A 22362-nucleotide genomic window follows, 5' to 3' on the forward strand; every position below is an offset into this window, starting at 1 on the left:
TTTATTTTATAAGAAAATTTAAGAATATTATGTACACAATTCATATGTAAAATAAATCTCTCCTCTAATCTTAAATAAATCTCTTCTAATCTCCTAATAAATCTCTCTAATCTTTTCCTTCCACTGTATTGCAGCTTTTCTGGGCTCAGCCAAATCACTTCCCAGTTTAGAATAAAGCCTTCTCCGTATGTCTTGTGAAATGAAAATGAAACCATGATACGTCAAGATATGAAGTCACGACTTATCATGCCCGTTGCCATAGGTGAACTTGGTTTTGTTTGCATTCTAACTGGTGTTGTCTATATGTAAGCTATACATCATTCAAAGTTTGTAAGTTTCCCGGCCTAATTTTAGCACTTAAAATAATTTCACTTAGTATATAGAAATATAGCAAGAACTGCAAATAACTGTTTCAAATTTAATAAAATCTATGTACATGAAAATGTGTAAATGGTAAGTATAAGACAAATGTATATATGGTAAAATCTGGAAGACCTGTGAAAGATTCAATGGTATTTTATGCAAATTATGCCAAAAGACACTTTTCAGAGCCTGCGGATGCTGATATTTGCTTTGAAAGTCAGTGTAACTTTATTTAACAATATATTTCGAACTCTTATCCGTACGCTGTATGGTGGCCATGGTAACTCGTGGCATCACCTTGTTGAGATTTTCTTGGCTTCACTTTTGTGACGACATGCTTATTCTATCTATTGTAAATTCCCTAGTATACAATATCATTAGAATATAAACAGTCAATGTCTGATGTGTATTTATCGTCTTCATCGGAAGAATCATCAGTCAAGATTCACATTTTTTTCCTGAACCTCTTTTGTCATATTGCTTTTTAAAAGTTCCTCTTTTGGGTTGTTTTGTTTACATTTTTTTTTTTTTTTTTTTTTTTTTTGAGGCACCATAAACGATTTTCTCTTTTTTTGCTTTCACTTTGCTTTCAGATTTTTTTCTTTACTTCTAAGTGATATTCTAATGAACTTTTAGATTGTGAGGACGTCAAATTACAGTTTTCCGTTTCTTTATCGTTTACTTCAGTTTACTTCCTTTCAGATGGTTGCATTATATTAAGGTGAGAATGTAGTTTCGCATTTTTCTAATAAGGCATTCAATCATTTTCGATGCTCTTCAGTTAGATTTTCACCTTCGTCTGGACGTAGTAGGCAAGGATTTGTTATGTCAAAGGATTGGATTTGAACTCTTTCAGCAGATGGAAAGTATTTATTTGGATTGTTACCAAAAAACCACTTTTGCTCACGAATATTTAGCACTACTCCAGCTTCTTTTAGGAAGTTTTCTCCAAGCAGTGTTCAATTACCTGTAGCATCAGGAAGAGCTATCAGTGTCAAAGGGAAGGTCCATCCTTTAAGGCCAAGTTTCACACAAGTTGTGTAAACATCTCTCGTTGTTTGGCTGCCATCAGCGAGACAAACAGTGCAAGAGGATTTCTCGAACTTTACCCCATCTTCCTTTAAGATTTGGTACAGTTTTTCCCCAGCGACTGAATGACTTGCTCCACTATCCGCGCAAGCTCTGCCATATATTCCATTGACGGAGATATTCATCACTGCAGTTGTCTTAGTGGTGCCTAACTTTTGTATACAAATATTGTCAAAACGAGCTGAGGCTGAACTCGTGGTGTGCTCAGAATCCGGGCATTTTGATTTAGTAAATCCAACTTTGCCACAACCATAGCAAGAGAGGGTTAGTTTATCTGTTACATTGGTATATGTCTTCTTCACTGGTGCGGATTTTGGGATACCACCTTCCGAATTGGAAGTTTTCTTTCGAGTTGGTGAGATTGCAACTTTGCTTTGATTATTATGTAAACTATCGTAAGTGTCCAACGTTTCTGCAGGCGAGTTTAATTTCGGCCAAATGGCTAAAAAGTGATCTCTTATTTCTTGAGAGACTCTTTTTTTTCATTTGGTCAGCTATAATGAGCTGCTTCAAATCATCAAATTTTGTAATGTTTAATTATCTAAGCCAATTTTCGAAATAACCGGTCAGTTCAAAGTAGAAATCACGCCAAGTACTTTCTGGTTTCTTCCGATGTAGAGCGAACAGTTGTAATTTATCAGCGGTGAGCTTATATCTCTTTAGAAGCATTTCCTTCATCTTTTGGTAATCTCTTGATTCCTCTTCTGGCTCACGAGCAATCAATTTTCCAATTTATGTTGGTGACGATCTCACTAAATACGGAACCCAAGTTTCTTGTAGAACTTTTAAAAACTTCAGTTGTCTCTCAAAAGTATTAAGAACAAGGCCATGACATTATCCTTAGGATCATATTTAGGTAAAATTCTCTCAAGATCCCAACTGGTATTTTTCAAACTCAACAACAGAACCTGCTGTAGTGGAGAGGGGTGTCTTCTGAACTTCAAGTTGAAGTCTCAAGCGTTCCAATTCATAAGTTCGCTCTTCTTTTTCTTTGGCTAACTTAGCAGCTTCTTCTTGAGCTATACGTTCTTTCTCGTTCTCAAGTCTTTCTTCTATTATATTAGTTAACATATGTTTCACTGATTCTTCAGCATAACTATCGGATTTCGTTACGAGTTCTTTTAATTGCACCACTTTTAGATTATCTGCCACGACTAAATCCAGTTCAAGGGCAAGAAGTTTTAAATCTTCTTTTCTCCCCCTACCTAAAAAGGACATTTTGTCTTTTGCGAAATTTAAACGCAGTCGTAATGTCTCAGTTAAAGTTCACACTATGGCTGTTAAAGCCTAATATTCTAATTTTATACTTGTTTGAATTTTAAATGTATTTAAATTCGTCTTTCAGTTCTAAGATATCGTTGATAATTTTAAGTACTTAGGGTCATACAAAAGAGATCAACTTCGCAATAACTGGAAATAAACACTACTGGTTCATTAAGATTCTAATACTATAAATAATCAAATGTTATTCAATAGTTTTAAGTCAAGATTACTTATCTTAATTATACACATCGGGGTAGATGTTATCAATGCACCTCTGGGGTAGTGATAGTGATAGTGACGGAGGACGTGGCCACCACCCCTTTACTATTAAGTTAATTAGCATATAGGGCCACGTCCGCCCTTATACAGAGTAAAGCCAGAGAGGCCACATGGGAGGCTTGCACAGGGCGCCCAAACCCAACGCCTGGACCATCCGGTTGGCAGTTCCGCGAACCAAATGCCACCGGGTTGACACCCGTCCAAAGTGCCCCGGTCCAGTGATTTTTGAATCTTCAAGAATAGCATTGTACATGGCTAAACAAGAGCAGATATACATTAGTAGTTATTTACATGCTTCTGTTAATACATATTTGCTGACATACAATCTAGCACTGTTACATACATATACTTTTAAATACCTACATGATATTACCTTAATTTGCTTTGGAATAATAAGACAGAGATAGTATATACACCTAGCACAATAATAATAATAATAATAATAATAATAATAATAATAATAATAATAATAATAATAACATAAATTAAGACACGCTAGCCCACACTATATACTCACATCGCAGACATACCTAGATTACTTATGCTTGAATGATACTGATTTACATTGAAATTTGCTGACATACTAACCAGTTATATTTACACATGGCATAAGTCTGGACCCATGTCCATTAGCTTATCAATTATATGAGTAATTTTGTTGGTCTGGTGTCGCTGCTTGACCATAAATCTGTTGAATGCCTCCCTGTTCGTCTGCGGGAACGGGCACCTCTGGGATAAGAAGATCAGGACTAAAGAGAAGGGCTAGCTCATAAAGCGTTTCCCCCTGAAACAGGCAGTGAGGAGTGATGACGTAGCAATGATGGCACTGAGCGCGGAGGTGCAATTGACAACATAGAAATTAGCGTTTTAAATTTGAAGAATCAGCGTTTAAAATGAGCTGTGTGTGAAAGGTAGCTATAATTTGGAAGAGACAATGTTACTGCATTTTACACTGAACATTACAAAATTTAATAGTACTTACTCAATTTTAAAATAATAGATAAAATGCGCTACTCTTAGCATAAAGTTCCTTTTTTTATTTGCAGGGATTTTTTTTTCTTTAAATGCCTGTTTGTTTCTAATCATTTCTTTATCTGCATGTTAACTAAGAGAACTGTACTACTGCTAAGATAACTATAATAACAGCTATTTAAAATTAATCAAAATAATAACCTTAAATTGGCATAGTTTTAAACGTGTATGGTTATATATGGCAAAATTTCTGCTAATCTAAGTTTGAGTTTCAGCCTAATTGTAAATTTTACATTAGCATATTTTTCTCCCGATTCATTATAATAACATATATTTTTTAAAAAATAATTTTGCAACTTAGGCTTACATCAATATTTCATTTAAATAAATACATGTAAGATTGTTATCTTAATTTAGACAAAACAACTTTATTCACAGTACCTAAAATAATTATTTAATTTTTCAAAAGTGGGGGTTAAGGGGGCAGGTCTTCTTATGCCAATTACTTTAATATTATACTTTATATATATTTTATCTAGAATGCTAAGCTAGCACAAAATCGAATCAATAATAACAGAGGATACAATAAAAATAACTGTAACAATATCTTAACAGAATTAGTTCTCATTTGAAATATGCTTTACGCTATTAACTTCTAAAATGCAATCTAGAAATATTTCAAATCAAAACATATTATATAAACTTACTTTTTGTCTCTCGTTTCCCTTGACCATTAAATAATTTGGTTTTAGTTTGTGACACAATTTAATTCTCTTTAATAATATCAACATTTAAAACAGTTCCATCTTCTAAAACAAATCCTTTATCTAAAAAGTGGTTTCTTAGTAATTTGAGCCCACCAGAGGCCGAGCGGTAAAGTCGCTGAACACTGGTAGTTCGGTCCGAGGTTCGAATCCCGCGAACGGGCTGGCTGCATGGGCGTTTTCGTGGTTTTCCCCATGTGTAACGTGTATACGAGCTAGTTTCCCTTAGAAAGTCCTCCACGAAAGCATCCCTCCCCTTAGGCAGATAGCCCTAGTGTGCTTTGTCATAATTAAATGCACCAACACTCAGTAATTTGAGGCAGTGCGCTAAATCTGCAAAAACCCATATTTTTTTCGTTTGGAATACTGGATTTGGAAAATGAGAACTATTAATCGAAATCTGTAACTCTTTCCACAAAGTAGTAGATCCTCCTAAATCAGACACTATTGCTTTCACTTCTACTCTAGATGATTGAATATGTCTTATGAGTGAAAAAAGAAGTTCTTTCTTCATTGGAGTGTTAAAATCAAAAAATATTGGTTGTTTCCACTGCGAAATGAGACCTCTTATTAAAACAAACTGCACTTTTTGAAAAGGACCGATTTTGGTCCAGTTTAGAGTCATAGCAGAGTTTAGAATCTATGTGCATTTCGTCGAAACTGAGAACGCATATTTTTTCTACAGAATTCAAATATTGTCATCTTTCCTTCATTACAGCAAGAACATCACTCTGAATTCCTGGACTACATGAAAATTTAGTGCAGTCCTAAATATCCGCATATAAATGTGCTAGTGCTAGGTAAAGGAATTCCCATTTTTTCTTTCCAAAAATCGTAGCTTTTAGATGACAGAGCTCTTATGACAATACAACGTGAAATATCTTCACTAGTCCACCGGATTTTTTCCTTCTTTTCTAGCAATGCGTTAATCTGCGTCTTTATAAAAATATGCTTTAGACGTTTTTCCAAATTCTCCGATCTGTTCTGTTTTTTCCTAAATTTCGCTGTTTGGGATTTTAATTTCTGAATTTCCGATACAAATTTCTTTCTAAATGTCGTCCACCTTCTTTGTCGCTGAGCAAACATTCTAAAATCTTTCTTTTCTCTATTTGTCAATATTTTATTACAATTTTCTAAGGATATTATTTTGTTCTTCAAATTATCAATACATTCTTGTTTATCTTTACACTTAGGGCACTCAGGGATATTGTCACATAGGGCATTGTCACTTGTGAGTTTTATTTCAAAATCATTCACATTTGATTTATTATTGTCAGCTTCAATTTCGTTCTCGGCCTCAAAATAAATTTTCTTTGGGCTTAATTCATGTAGTCTTTCAAAAGCACTCTGCATTAGTTTTTTCAAATGTCTCCGATTTCTTGGTGTTATTTTGTTTACTGCTCACGATAAATTTACTTTCGGCACAGCATTGCATTTCAACAGTTTCTTTTGCGGCAATCCAAGCAAGCGATTTCTCATGTTATCTTCATAATCACTGCACAGAAAATGTTCGCTGCAAATTCTTGCTTTTTTCACATTAATAGAATCCTGTCTTCGACATTTATGTATCCATTCTTTCGTCAAAAGAAAATTGTCCTTGGGGAAAGCATGAAATACAATATCTCTTCCTTTCGTATTTCTATAAGTGTTACGGCACGTTGCTACAGCACAAGAAGCCATATTACATAAAGGATACTTTAAATATAGAATTTAAAAGGAAAACTGACTAAAACTATATATACACAAATTATTTTAAATATTTGCATTATTAGAAAACAAATATGTATGATTAAAATGAATTTGGGATATGCGATCTCCAAAAAATCGTCTCGCAACTGAATGAAACTACAGTTTTAAAGGCGCGAAATCAGAGCAGGTGCAACAGAGATACGTCAGATTACTCACGGTCCCCCCCCTCTATGAGACTCGCGTCGGCGAGGAGTCGAACAAAGGAATGACCTAGCCCTTCTATTTATCCCTGAAGAAGATCCATTCCTTTCATTATAAGACAACAAAAATGGCTATCATAACATCTATATGAAGTATCCTGAAACAAAAGTAAATTCGGCTAAAGTGCAGAATCGTCCACTTATTTGTTTGGCGCTTTTTACAAGAGTATAAAGAATTGGATTTTTGTCAATTTTCTTTGACTTTTTAAGTGAAAATAGGTCGATATGTACATGGATAAAGTCAAGGGAGTGCACAATGCCATTTTTGTGCAATTCTGTGATTTTTTTAAGTGAAAATAGGTCGATGTGTACATGGATACCAAGTATGTGCAATTCTTAAAAACGCGCCAAGCAGTGAGCGATTCTGCACTTTCCCCGTAAATTCAACGCGTTCTGCAACTCTATACTGCTGCCCCATGTTGGTCGGAAATTTTCTTTGTAGTATATCCTTAGAAAATCAATCAATCAATTAGGAATTAATTTTAAACGACCTTTTATTAACAACTAACAACAACATACAGAAAAAAACTCAAAAATGGAATAATATCAAATAGTTTTTTAAAAGTTCATAATAAAATAATTTACTTCTAAAAATTATATACATATAGCACCCCGAATTTCGAAATCTGGTCACCTTAATTATATTCTTGGGTGATAAAGCAAATATAAGGAAAGTAACCGAACTGCTCTTCAAAGACAGTATTGAGAGAAAGTTTTGAACTAAAGTAGCAGGAGAAGTATCGAAAAGTCGCAAAAAGTAGCACAAGATGCCAGAAATCACATGATATTTGTGACGTCATAGTTACATTCGGAAGATTTTTATATATTTTGTTTTATTCGGAAGATTTTATACGTTTACATGACCTTTGACGTCATGACAAATTCAATCTCCATTGGTTCCGTAAATTACGGACTATAATTCGATTCTTAGTAATTTTAATTACGTTTTCATAGTTTTGGCGAAAATCTTAAAACTATATAGCTGATTATTCATTGTTTAAATATTCATTTTTTTCAATTAATTCTCAGTTAAATTAGGTTTTTATTGTAAAATGAATTTGTTCATATCCATTATTAAGTGCTCCTAACGTTTGGAGTGCTAGCACTTTTGTACTACTTTATTTGAGTTAGCAGCTCATTTTTTGGGTTTATTTAAGGCTTTTCAGTGTATTTTCCTTTCTGCTTGGTTGATTTATTTAACTTTATCAGATTCTGACTGCTAATAAAATCACCGTTCTTTCACTGCTAAATTTCTTTGTGTTATTATTTAGAAAACTGATTTTGCTTTAACTTTTCAGTCACTTCGATTTTTTTAATTCTGAGCAATATTATAATCAGAACAATGAATTTCATTTCTTTTTTTTTTGTTAAGTACCCAATATATGGCGCTCAGGCTACAAGTCGCTTCGTTATCACCATAGAATTGGGGAAAAACTGGCTTAAAAATCATATTTGTAAAGTAATAAAATAGTAAATATTAGTATTAAGATGCATAACTTTATTTTACACTTTTTTTTTTGCAATATTTTCGTTTTCATTACAAATGCTTTTATGGAATTATCTCCTATTTATCAATAATACAATACACTCTTTGCTCCATGAGTTCAAAGAAGAATTTTTTAATACGTATATTATAAAACAAACAACTTTACGCAAAAAGCAAACCACTGGAGTGCACACTGTTTTTTTACAATATTTTTAGTGATAATTTTTCAAATTACATATATTATCTTTATAGATGTATATAAAATCTCCCTTTCCTAAGAAGAATCTTTTAACATCGAAATAAATAAATAAAAGTTGTCTTTTGTACTTCATATTTTACAGAATTTCAACAAGGAAAAATCCTATGTTCCACAGATATCTTCTTTCGAAGTATCGAATCTTCTAGTTCCAAACACATTGTGTTTCGAAGATTTGGTTCATTTCGGTCGAAGTTTTGGTTGAAAATACCCTAGCTGCAGCTGTATTGTTTGTTGGCAAACTTTGAGGATTAAACAAATTAATCAATTAAGCACCTGAAAACACCAGCCACGTTGAAAACTATTTGCGCTCTTAGATCTCAAGATTGCCAGATGCCAAATTCTATTTAAACCTAAATAACCTTTTCTTGTTTTATTTAGTATAAACTTGTTTTCTCAGATACATTACATATAAGCTTTTTAAGATCTACTAAAAAATTTCAGGTCGCAAAAAGTAGCACAAAGAAATGATACAGTAGCAAAAATTTCGGAACATCGCATACATATAATTTTTGTTGAAGAGGTTTGTCAAAAGTAGAAAATCTGCAAAAATTGCACGATCAGGCAATAACCCGAAATCTTGTTCCAAACTTTCACAAGAGCAAGGCTCATTTGGAAACTAGAATATTTCTGGCTTGTAAAGGAGCCTTAGGCTTATGTAGAGCTTCAGGTTTCCTCTCTGTTTCTACGGCAGGATTTGCTTCTGTAGCTATGCCAGAAAGTTTTGAAAATATTGGAACGAGACTGACTACTGGAGCTTAGTTCTCTGAAACAGGTTCGCTTCTGGAATTACATTATATGCTAGATAGGCGCCTGTCTCTATCTGTGATTATTCAAGGAGCAAAAGTGATCCAAAATTTTCCTGCTGAGTGGATAAATTCCTGTTTGCTTGAACCCATTTACTGCAGTCTGCATCGTACAGTAAGGCAACTTGTTGAATGGTAACAGCCCCTTAAAGATGTGTTGCGAACAATTGACCTACCTCTGGTTGGTAATAAGTGCATAAAGGAGCCAGGGACTCTGTGTCTAACGGCAGCATCCTATCGGAACAATGTAGAAACACAAATAAATAATAATGCTTTCTTGGGCCATGTTGATCCGATCGAGACTTTTCGTATGGCTGGGAATATACTCGTTATGAAAAAATAAAATTGTAAGAAGTTTCACTCCCGTAGGATAAAAATTGACCAGGGTGTTTAATTTCAAAATTTGCAGTTTTTGATGTTGTAAAGATCGTGACTTGTAAAGATCATGACTTGTAGAGACCGTGACTTGCAAAGATCATGACTTGTAAAGATCGTGACTTAAAGAGAACGTGAAATATAAATAATAGGACAATAACTTGCATTTTACGGTGTGGCAACAAGAAGAGGATTCGGAAGATTTTTATATATTTTGTTCAGAGAGTTTAATATTTTAATATTTTAATAGTTGTAAGAGTTTTAACTGTAGTAGTTAAGAGCTGCAGTATTTATTTATTTATTTATTTATTTATTGGTTCTGTTCTAAAATTCAAATAAAAGTATTTTGTTCATTCTGAAAATTTAGCTTTGTTCTTCCTACAAGGTTCAATATCTATTATATTGAAATAAGGAAAGGATTTTTACTGGCGCAGTCGACAGGATCGGGGTTTCCCCGCATATAATTACGAACCAAAATAACTCAGGTGAGAGCTCAATTTACCTTGTAAACGTAAAATAATTAATTAAGATTATGAAAAGTTAATTATTGGTTCCGTCATGGAATCTTAGTTTATTTACTTGTCAAAGTAATGAATACGCCAGTGTTCAAATGTAATTTCGTTTGACTCGCCAGAGTAGGTGAACAACACATTAAGTATTGATTCCACTGATTGATTTTCGTGCCGAATAAAATTAAATTCATTGTGAATTATATTTAATTAGAAAAAGAAAAGAGAAAAAAAATTGCTTTTCATAAAACTAAGAGTCTATTGACTGAATAAAATTGACATGACTTTTATGGGACATGACTTTTATGGGACGTGGGAAAAAAGAGGATTTGCTAGTTTTAGCTGCTGAATTAGAAATTCAAGTAGATCCAAGTATGAAAATCGTGGCGATAAAAAATGAAATAATTCAAAGTGATACATATGATGAAGCATTTGCTAAAGAAGTGTTTTTAACGATTATTGAAGAGAGGAAAATAAAAGAAGAGGAACAGCGGAGAAAGGAGAAAGAAGAGATTGAGGAACAGCGAAGAAAGGAGAAAGAAGTAATTGAGGAACAGAGAAGAAAGGAGAAAGAAGAGATTGAGGAACAGCGAAGGAAAGAAGAATTAGAAGCACAGCAGAAAAGAGAGCAAATGGAGTTTGAATTGAGGAAACTTGAAATTGAATCTCGTGTTCGACTAACACAAACTCCACCAACAAATGAAAATGTACATCATAAATTTGATTTAATTAAGCTTATTCCCAAATTCAATTTAAGACACGATGATATTGTGATTTATTTATCCTTATTTGAAAGACAAGCTAAAAGGACAAAGATTGATCCTAAGGATTGGGTTTCATGTTTATTGACTTTAATGCCATCTGAAATCATTCAATTAATTGGTAGGGAATCTGAAGAAAATTTTGAAGATTATGAGTACATAAAGGCCATTTTATTGAAGAGATTTAAATTAAATCCTGAAAGCTTTAGAAAAAAATTTGTGATGCACCAAAAGAACGCTGAAAAATCATGGAGAGATTTTTGCTACGAAATTACAAGTTATTTTGAAGAATGGATCAATGGTCTTGAAATCACAAATTTTGCCGCGTTAAAAGACTTGATTATTACTGACCAAATTAAGAAAATAGTACCCTATGAAGTAAGAGACCATCTTCTTGACGACTGGGCGAAGTTCGTTTCTCCAACCAAATTAGCTGATAAACTTGACGAATATGACTGTTCGTAATATCTCAAAACGGACTGGTGGTAATCCATCAGCAGACAGAACTAATAAAAAATGGCAACCTCGTTCTCCACTTCCAGAAAGAGCTTTCAGAAATAAATCTCTGTCCGCTGAAAACACGCCAAGAGTGTACCCATCCCGTAAGATTGACGAACCACAAAAGCCTAGTTTCAAACTAACTTGCTATAATTGCGGAAAAGAAAGTTTTTGGTACATCTAAGTTATGTACCAAAAATCGGATACCAAGAAGTGCTTCTGCAACAGCACAAAACAACTTAATACAAACACAAGCACCCCTTGCAGAAAAAGAAAAACCAGAAGTGCTAACTGCCAAGATCTCTATTCCTGTCTCAAAGTCAGTGGACGTGTCTAGAAACATAGATGAATTAAAACTTGTCAAAGTTAAATGTGGAGATATTATTTTAAATGGAATCGTAGACACGGAAGCACAAATTTCAGTAGTCCGTGAGAAATTGGTTGACAACATACCTTCCGAAGGAGAAAGTAAAATAGAGATATCTTCTGCTTTTGGTGAAAACGAAATTACTCCACTAAAGATTTTCCAGATGAATATTGACGATGATTTTCACGGTAGAGTGTCCATTACGTGTGCTGTTTCAAAAAAGCTAGTTACCGACTTGCTATTGAGTTCTTCAGCTTATGAAACACTCTGTGGAAATATCGAACTGTGGAACAGTGATCGTCATTGGGATACATCCCCCTTAGAGTACAAAGAGACAGATGATAAACCCTCACCAGTTGAAGACAATACTACAAATTTGGCTGTTGTTAATCAGATTTCCCAAGAAAACATAGAGTCTCTGAAAACAACGAACAGAGTAAGACTAGAATTCAAGACACATCAAGAACAAGACGAAACTCTGAAAAAATGCTTTGAATGGGCAAATAAAAATCAAAATTCATATACTTTCGATGATGGCATATTACTTCATTCCGAATATACAGTGGATGGACAAAAATATGGAAACACCTTCTGAAATGCATGTTTGAAAAGAAAGATTGATTTTAATGAAATATGTAGGTGGCGCTGGCGTTTTTGACTACTGACGCCACCTAAACAACTTCGTAAATGTGCTAAACAGTTCAGTTGTTGTCGGAGTACTGTTATGTGAGGTTGTCATTGCATTATGTCAGAGTTAACAGACTTCGAACGTGGGCAAATTGTTGGAGCACGTATGGTAGGTGCTTCCGTAAGCAAGGTAGCCGAGGTGTTTAGTGTTACGAGAGGTACTGTATCGAAGATTTATTCCGCATATTTGAAAAGCGGAAAAACATCATCTGCTAAATCACAGCGCGGACGAAAGTGTGTCCTGAGTGATCGTGACAGACGATCATTAAGGGCAATTGTGACGAAAAATAAGAAGACCACAGCTGCAAAAGTTACTGCTGAAATGAATGTTGTGTTACCGAACCCTGTGAGTACCAAAACAATTAGAAGGGAGCTTCATAAACAGGGAATTGCTGGCCGTGCTGCAAATGAGAAGCCACTCATCAGTGATGCTAATGCCCGTAACAGGAAAAGGTGGTGTTTAAGTCATAAAGCCTGGACTACAGAGCAGTGGAAGCGAGTAATATGGTCTGACGAGTCTTCTTTCACATTGTTTCCCACTTCTGGCCGAGTTTACGTCTGGAGAACGCCATCTCAAGCCTATATTACAGACTGCTTGTTGCCAAGAGTGAAACATGGCGGGGATTCTGTTATGGTTTGGGCAGCCATATCGTGGTTCTCTGCTAGCCCCATGATAACTGTGTCAGGGCACATGACTGCCAAGACTTATGTGAACATTTTGGCCGATCAAGTTCATCCCATGGTACAAACTTTGTTCCCCGATGGTGATGGTGTCTTCCAAGACGACAAAGCCCCTGTTCACACAGCTCACATTGTCCAGGACTGGTTTTCTGAGCACGAGGATGAGTTGTCCCATCTCCCCTGACCACCACAGTCACCAAACCTGAATATTATCGAACCTTTGTGGTCTACATTGGAACGGAAAGTGAGTTCTCGTTATCCACCGCCAACATCGTTATTTGAACTTGCCACCGTTTTGCAGGAAGAATGGTATAATATTCCATTGGCAAACATACAGGAACTGTATTTATCCATTCCGAGAAGACTGCAAGCTGTTTTGGATGCCAACGCGTTTCCTACACCATATTAAGCAAAGAAATATGTTTTTTAAAGGTGTTTCCATATTTTTGTCCAACCCCTGTATCTTAAGAAACATTAAGCAAGTTGTGTTACCTTTAGAAAAAAGAAGGGAAGTCCTAAGAATGGCACATGAAATCCCTCTTGCCTGCCACCTCGGTGAGAAAAAGACGATTCAACGAATCAAGTACTCGTTCTTTTGGCCTACTATTAAGCAAGATGTTAAAAAATTCTGTAAAAGTTGTAAAGAACTGCCTTTTACAGAAATAGAGAAAACAGAAATGATAGAAGATAAAATTGTTGAACAGGAAGCACAGAAGGAAGAAATTATAACTGAAGAAACTAAGAGAGTAGAAACAGAAGATGAACTCGAAGAGGAAAAGTTAATTGACAGCAAAATAACAGATGTAGAAATTACTCCACTTGAAAGTAAAAACGAATTTATGGGTGAGACTGAAATCCCAGTTGAAAAAGAAACTGTCAATGAAAGTGAAACTCAAGTGAAGCCAGTAACCAAAACAGAAAATACAGATGATGCTCAAACTGCAGCTGAAAAAGAAATAATTGCAGATGACAATAAAATTCAAGTAAATCTTGATTATGAGAACATAGAAGAGAAAGAATATATTGCTGAAATTGGAAACGAGAAGGAAAAAGTAGATGATAAAAAGAATGACTTAATAATCCATAAGGAAAGTGTGAAAGCTGACTTAGTAACTGAAAATGAAAATTTAAATCACACAGAAGCTGCAGATCTTGAGACTGAAAATAAACTTGCAGATAATAGTGAACTATTACAATTTACTGAAAAAGAAATTCTGTATGATAATAGAAACAAAAAGTACAATAAGGACAGCATAGATACTGTTGAACTGGGAGATGAAAAAGAAAGTGTGGATTATACAACAAAAGTTGAAACTGAAAAGGAAAATGTCATCCACAATGAAACTGAAAACCACAGAAACCTTTCAAGTTCAAGGGTGAAAACATGGAAGATTGAACAGAAAGTTATTCGGATGACAGCGAAAAACTGGAAGACGAGAAAGAAACGGAACAAACTGCTGAATTAATAGAAGAGCCCGAGCCCGAGGTAGACGATCTACATCATGTTGATGAAGAATTATTAGAAAAAGCAGAAGAAAAAATAGCTGAGATTTTTTTTTAGTTTATAGGACTTTCACCAAACACAGAAATCCCATATTTGAAGAAATTGATAAAGCTGAAACAATTGATGAATGGTATGAGCTACTCGACAAAGCCATTGGAAAGATAGAAGAGAAGAAAGATGATAAGGAACAACAGCTACTAGGATTGCCTACCATAGGTGAGAATGATAATGAAGATAAGCCATTTACAAAAGAAATGCCCATATCATTTTTCAGCAAGAAACTAACGCCCTGTCAACAACGATGGTCAACCTTCGAACGAGAAGCAGTTTGTGTCATCGAAGCCTTGAAAACATTTGACACATGGATTTTCGGTGCCAAAGTGCAGATTGTACCTGATCACAATCCCCTCACCTACTTGACCCAAAGCGCTCCTCATGGTGCTAAATTGTCTCGTTGGGCCTTAGCGTTACAACGGTATAACATGACTGTGACATACCGCAAAGGAAATTCATATGGGAATGCTGATGCTTTGTCAAGGTTAGCTGTTAACTCTTTCTCTCTAAATGAACTCTGAGCAACATTGTCTCTACGGTGACGAATGTGCTTCTTGTGGGGGGACTTGTAAAGAACGTGACTTGTAAAGATCATGACTTGTAGAGACCGTGACTTGTAAAGATCATGACTTGCAAAGATCGTGACTTAAAGAGAACGTGAAATATAAATAATAGGACAAGAACTTGCATTTTACGGTGTGGCAACAAGAAGAGGATTCGGAAGATTTTTATATATTTTGTTTAGAGAGTTTAAGATTTTAATATTTTAATAGTTGTAAGAGTTTTAACTGTAGTAGTTAAGAGTTTAAAATTTTGATAGTTAAGAGCTGCAGTATTTATTTATTTATTTATTTATTTTTGGTTCTGTTCTAAAATTCAAATAAAAGTATTCTGAAAATTTGTTCATTCTGAAAATTTAGCTTTGTTCTTCCTACAAGGTTCAATATCCGTTATATTGAAATAAGGAAAGGATTTTTACTGATGTCCATTTCATCTTACCTTGAGGGATCGATTATTCAGGTTAGACTAATTCGAGGAAATAAGTTTAAATAAAGTGCAACAACAGATGCGTATAATTTAATAGGCCATACGGAAGTCATGTGGTGGCCACATCAGATTTTTTATATTATTATTCTATCGGCTTACATTATTGTTCTTTTATGGTATATTGTCGTGTTGAAGAACGGTATATTTGATAGTAAATTTTTTCTTACTTTATGAGTAGGGACAAAATAAATACATAAATAAATAAATAAATAATAAATTAAAATAAAATTGATAAATAAATATAAATAAAAAACACAATACAATACAAATTTTCTGTGTTCAATAGAGCTTTCATCGTCCTCTACAACTGCTTACTTACTATGTAGATGCTCTTTTAATGCTCCTTTTTCGTAATATGCAGAAAGGGGCATCTCCAGAATGAAGATAATCTGAACCAAGAACATATCTTACTAAATAATGATGCCGAGATGGATATCTAATTTATGAAGTAAAATATATTAGCTTTTCAAACACATTTTTACCGCATCCTCAACAAATTCTTTTTATTATTATTATTATTATTATTTTGGTAAGTTTTTCACCTGAAAGCTACCTATAATTGTAGTATACCACTTAATCTCACGTGAATTCTGGTAGGCACATTTTTCTTCTTTAAAAAAGTTTCATTAAAGTGTCCTTTTTCTGATCTTTCACATAAAAACAAATTATTCAAACAGAATGATATGCGTGGCACTTAAGCACAAACCTTCTTTTGCGAACTCTTTTATTCTGTCAATTATTTCCTTTTTCATTTGACTATATTACTCAGCAAAAACAAATCCCGTGATGGTGTCACATGTGTGCCTCCAAACGTCATCTGCGTTGTAATCTATCACGAAGATGGATTTTCCCTTATGATCGCGGCGCGGTAGGGTTTGCTTAAATGCGGAAAGGAGGGGAAGGGAAAACTTTTGCTCGTGTAAAATATTTTGTCAATCGAAACTGTAACTAGAAAGAAAGCACAATCTCTGGGGAGAAAGAAAGAAGACACGACAAAACGCATTCCGTTTTGTTTTAAACAACATTCTGAATTCATGCAAAGCCGTGTATTGAAAATAATTTATAAGGATTTTATTACTCGATTAAGTCAAAGAAGAATAATTCCTTTTTCATACTTTTAAATTTATAGGCATGCGCCTCACGCATCCTATGCTTGGACATAATCCTTTTATCTATAAAAAAATAATCAATATGCTCATTCGCCAAACATCTTGGCTGATTGTTTGTTTATTCGGCTAGTCCGTGTATTTGGCTAGTCCGTTGTTTATTTGGCTAGTCCGTTATAGCAAAGTCCGTTTACGCTCGTAGTCCGCTTACGAATAAGGAAAACCACGAACAGACTCATGCAGCCAACTCATATGCCAGGATTTCAAACTGTCTTAGGATAAGCTAATAATTCTTCTGCACTAGATACAGAATGTTCCGAATGGGTCACCGTGATATTATTACGAGTTAAAAATGTCAAATCAGAGAAAGAGCTGTTCTTTTTATTAGTTCTTTTGGTTTTGATAAGCTAAGTCAGTTTCTTCTTAAAATATGTTAGTTTTTCATGCAGTGAGAAGGAAGTTTATATTTCATTATGTTTTGGTGGAAGCTAGTTAAAGGCGATAACGTCGCGGGAGAATATCTTCGGACGAAAACAACGTGAAGAAGGAACGCTACGCTAGGGAAAACGTCGTCGTGCAAAACATCGTGAAAGAAAAGAAACAAAAATTCGAAATCGCAGTTCTAAAACACCGTGGTAGAAAATAAAACGGTTAAAAAATTTCGCAATTTTAAAATATCTTCAGGCAAAATATCGTGATAAAAATTAAAGCAACCACAAATCATCACATGATGATAACATAGCAGACATATAATATAATTATAGATGATACAGAAGAGTTGTTATTAATACAGCGTCAACTAGTAACAACTTGCTATGATTCTTTTATATTGTAGAGTTTTTAGGATTTTTGATGTAGGAAACACGAAAATGAGCAATGCCCTCGCCAGTACTCGCATCTGGAGCACTCGAATATACGCCGAGTGTGCTAACCGTTACACTACGAAGACATGATGGAAAGGGGGAGAAAATACCTTATACACTCCCCGTTTTCAAGGGCGACAGGGGATTAGGGGACCCAGTCGCCAAATCCTGGTGGTGAAGCATCATCATCCGCCATCTTTAAGTTCAGGCGCCACTGTAGCATTATTAGGTTATTTTTGAAGCAGAAGACATAAAAAATTAGCAATGCCCTCGCCAGGACTCCAAACTGGACCTCTCGACTACGCACCGAGTGTGCTTCCAATTAAACCAGGATGGTATGCTGGAAGGAGGGAGGAAATACGTTTATATAATTTAATAAAATGAAAAGAGGAACGCACTAGACATTTATAACTGTTAACCTCAATAAAAACTAAAAAGTTAATATTTACTAGATCTAATTACATTCGCGCTTAAGCTACAAACAAGACAGATAGATTTAACTGACGACAATTTGTTCTATGTAAAAATGTCCATGTGCAAATCAATAAAAAAGTTATTACATCTCCATTAGTTAGTTTCGAATACATTAATCAAAAGATTAACGCATTACAGACTTATAACCAAGGAATATATAATACTTTTTAATGATTCAAGGTCTAAAGTTAAAGAAAAAATTATTAAAAAATTAATTAAAGGTTATTAAAGAAGTTTGTGTCCAGACAATGTGCTGAAAAATTGTAACGTTATCTGATACAACTATTTCATATGTCATACAGAGTTGTTTACATAATAGATGTGAGAGTTACACGCCAACCCGAACGTTAAAAAGAAAGTTAAAATATTTGTTGATTTTTTTCCCCTTGAAATGATCTATCTGAAGTCAAAATCAAATAAATGCTGTAAAAATTTAAAGGATTTTTCAAAATATTAGCAATAAATTACGCTACCTACCTATGTGCAATCAGTATTTATGATTTTGCTCATGATTTATGTTTTATTTTGAAATGCAAAATGAGCTGAGCGAAGTTTTATAAAATATTACATTTTTCAGGCAAAAGAAGAACTAAATTCTCAATGTAATGTGTTTGAAATTAGTAAGCAAATACTTCGAGCTTTTCTAGGAGCTTATGATTTCTGGCAACGTAAAATAGGTCGAAATAGAGTTGGAGAGAGGATGCAAACCTCGATTCGAAATTACCTAATCCGATCATTACAAATAAATAATATAAACCTTTTTAATCTAAAATAATAATCTTGAATATACGAGGAGAGGAAACCATTTCGATCAGCTAGCATATATAAATCTGTATGATCTAATGACTAATCTATTACAGTCTGTCGAAAATTGTACATGTTTTTAAGCTAACGATCTTCCGATAGCTGTGCGAAGCAACAAAGAGCTGATATTCATTTCGATGCTGCTTTTCGTCCGAATTTTCTTTCATAAAAATTTAACAGAGTTTCACATAACTCATCATGCCATCTCATAAAGAATTACTGTTATAGGTCAGGCTTAAGTTTACATTTTCGGAAAACTGAATTTGTAGTAACAGTCGATGAACTCTCCAGTTGTAATTTTTTTTTTTTTTTGTTGTTGTTGTCTAAAAGACAGTAAAAGCAGTCGTGATATAAAACAACAATCGTTTTTTACAGTACAAACAAATGAAGATAATAACATAAGTACAAGGACACATGAAACCATACTAAATTTTAGACCTTGAAATGTTATGTTTCATTTACTGGACTTTAGACTGGATAGATTTCGTTCCCTCAAGATTTGAAATTATGAGCTCGTTTTGCGTAAGTAACAGTAAAGCACTGATATATCAGCTACTTTTTAGCCACACAGAACATCAAGCTAAAGACATTAAAAATACATATCTGCAGATATTCTAAATTCGGAAAAATTACTGCATTATGATTTGCATTATTTCAACTTAAACCTTCATATTACAATATTTTTTCTCAGTTTACTACTTAGGCACTCCCTCTCCCCGAGATATACCTATATTCTGGTCTCAGGACACTAATTTGCGAAGTGATCTCAGTCTCTTTTTGAAAATTGGCAATCAGTTAAAATACAGGATTAGGTAATTACCGAAAAAAGAATATCATGCTGTACTTCTGATTTCATTTGAATATACATCCAGTTTATTTCTTTTATTTTCATTAAAAAGGCAGACATTCGTGGTGACATTTACGCCGTACTAACATAAAAACGCTTTCGTCTGATTTTTTAAAAAAATCATTTGATTCTCTAGTTGCAAGTTTTAAAAAGTATTTCTTGCTAACAAGAAAAAGAAAATCTATATTTACTCAGAATCTAAAGATACTGAACTCGCTGAGCCGATATATATATATTTCTTTTACTATGACCTTGCTGCAGTCAATGCTCTTTATGAATGAACTTCATCCCGCATTCCTAGAAAAAAATATTTAGAGTCATTATTCATATTTAATCATTAAATTGACAAAACTGCATTCTCACTGTTAAAAACCAGCAAAATTAAAATATTAATAACAGTCAAACATTTAAGATAAAATGAAAATGATGCCACAGCTCATTAGAGAAATTACGTAATCAAATTCACATACTTTAAATGCTAGTTTAACAAATGAAAAAATGAGAAGAAAAGCACTAGTTTGTTCTTTTGTCAAACATACATAGACTTTTATTTTTAATGCATTGAAACGAATACAGTATAAAAATCTACCATAGGCAGTCATTCAGATGATGATGTTAAGTGCTTTTATATTAATTCACATTCTTCTCCTTCGTTAATTTACAGATTTTGCATGTAAGTCACTATCATGAAAGAAATATCAACAGGCATCGATAATCGGTTAGATTTTCAAGACATAGTATTAAAGATGCAGCAATAGAAAAGATTATAATACCATCGTAATGAGCGAAAATACAGATTATTAAAACCGATAACTGTCATGTGCAAGAACTAGGACATTGATTCTTAATCTTTTACGTGCCGCGGGCTTCCTTTATGTATCCCCTTTCATATTTGTTCAGAACTGACTCTTAGGCAAATAAAGTATGAATCGTTCTTTTTCTAAACCAAAAAGCAGATATTACTCACCCGAAAAATTTGTGTTACTTACAATGCAAAATGTGCACTTAATTATTTAACAGAGAAAGGATGAAATCTTTTATCAGGAAACTTTCTTAAAACTTCTTTAAGGTTCATTTACACTAGCGGAACTTTGAGCCTAATAAGAAACGCACGCGAAGGTGCTAGCTTCACTAAAGAGCGAAAATGTTACTTTAAATATTTCCTCACAATATGAAACAAATGCTGTTAAAAAATTGTCAAACGAGTCTTCAAGTTCGCCTGCGTTTCTCAAAGTTCAAAGTTCCGCTAATGTAAATGGGTCTTATATGCGCATCTTTCCTAAATCTACACATATTGAACGTACAGTCAGTTTCTTAACACATACGCTCTAGTTGCACTAGAATTTTGTGGAAATGCAGCAACAATACTCTACCGTAGTTCCTTATGGCGAATAAGCAGTTTCTTTCACGATTCACCTGAGAGGAGAAAAAAAGAACAATTGCAAGGCTCAAATCTGGAGACCTAAGCGTTCAAGACTAGTACATAGTGTTATCGCGTGCGATTTGATTGATCCAACAGTGAGAAACGAATTAACTTCATGTAACATAAATTAATTCCAGCTGGAAGGAACGGAATCTTTTACCCTTTTCCTACGAAGAAACGCAACAGACATTTTTGTATTTGGTAATTATGCAACCAAATAAAATCTGTAATTGCTCTTTGATACATCCTTATATACACACATACTAAAATTTGGGAGTGGCACTGTTACATCAGTCCAGTATTTAGAGGTTTCTTCATAGGAGCATAGAATTGCAAAAATAGACTCCGTGATTAATGGAAATATTCTATAGGTAATGAATACCATGATTCTTAAAGAATGGGCCAAAATAGTTTCGTTATATGCAGAAGCGTTGGATTTTTGCGTTTATCAGCGCGTTGCATATCATCTCAGATATCTTCTACAAGTCTAGTGATACAGGCAGCTATGAATAATACTCAAAACTCAAATCAGTGTCGCTTTAACTATTACTTGGCATTTCTAAACTCATATGGCTGCGCATCGTTCCATTAGAAAAGGCATGGGGCTCACAATAGCGTTCGCTAGGTACAGATATTTGTAGAACGTATCAAAGTTTTAACTGAATACAAATTAAATAAATTTCACAACATTATGGAGTCATCATTGCTTACAGTTCCCTGCTGGTATGTAAGATCCAGGGATTCATAGGGTTTTTCTCAGCATACAGATTCTTCAGTTTGTCCCAAACAGTTGGAAATGAGGTTAGGCTAGGTTTTTCGTTCGCAGCCCAAATAAGAAGTTTAGCTCTGTTATCTTGTATTCATTGCAGGTACTCATTTACCTGTCAGATTGTAAAACCCATTAATTGTCACGCTGATGTTTATTAAGTCTCCACTGAATTCGAATGTTACTTGAATAAGTATTTTACTTGCATCAAATGAAATAATTCTTACCAGCTGATATCAGCCATGTTCAACCAGAATTTTTTATGGCCATATTGTTATTAAGTTCAAAGATTTGCTGGAATTCTTGAGGTCACAGTACACTCTTGGAATGATTATATATGAAAATCCAACTTAACCTTCGAAATGCTGT

Source organism: Stegodyphus dumicola, chromosome 5, assembly GCF_044657685.1.
Source record: "Stegodyphus dumicola isolate Sdum_Otavi_A_Nest chromosome 5, ASM4465768v1".
Lineage (NCBI taxonomy): Eukaryota > Metazoa > Arthropoda > Arachnida > Araneae > Eresidae > Stegodyphus > Stegodyphus dumicola.